This window comes from Nannospalax galili, unplaced genomic scaffold (assembly GCF_000622305.1).
Source record: "Nannospalax galili isolate Female #2095 unplaced genomic scaffold, S.galili_v1.0 scaffold390, whole genome shotgun sequence".
NCBI lineage: Eukaryota > Metazoa > Chordata > Mammalia > Rodentia > Spalacidae > Nannospalax > Nannospalax galili.
Window position 1 is genome coordinate 6,605,702 of NW_008330777.1, and position 692 is coordinate 6,606,393.

A 692-nucleotide genomic window follows, 5' to 3' on the forward strand; every position below is an offset into this window, starting at 1 on the left:
TGCCTGCAACTGTTCTATTTGTTCCCTCGATTCTGATCTAGGATCTATCGCTGCCATGACAGTTGGAGCAGGTGGTACACTATAGGAAGGAGGGCAGACACATTCTTGTCTCTCATGGCCAGTTAATGATCTAGTCTCAGTTTTGCAAATCAACCCCTCTCTATCAGACTCTGTGCTATCTGCATCTGAGGTTAGGCAGACAGCTTCTGGTAAAAGAGGATAAATACGAATATGCTCTTTTTTAGACTTTTGCGCATCCTCTTGATTTTCCTTTCCTTTAACTGACTCTAAAGACTCCTTCCTTAAAATTTTTAAAGAGTCCTCATCCTCAAGAGAAATTAAGTCAGGCTCATCCTTGGGAATTCCCGGAATTTCCCTCAGTTTTGACTTAGAACTACTCTTAGAACTATTTTTAAAAATCTCTTCAGCTCAGGCAATCGCTGCCACCACTGGTTCATGTTCATCTCTCTTATCTATTAAATCTTTTATTAAATTCCAGTAAGAAAAGGCAGTTACAGGAACCTTTTCGGGTCCATATACTGTATAAAAGTCTTGTAATGCATCTCCCACTCTTCTCCATCTTTTTATATCTATAACCCCCTCCTGGGGAAACCATGGACAAATGTCCTTTACAAAATCAAAGAAATGAAATAAATCCTCAGTTGTAACCTCTACTCCTCTTACCTGTAGGG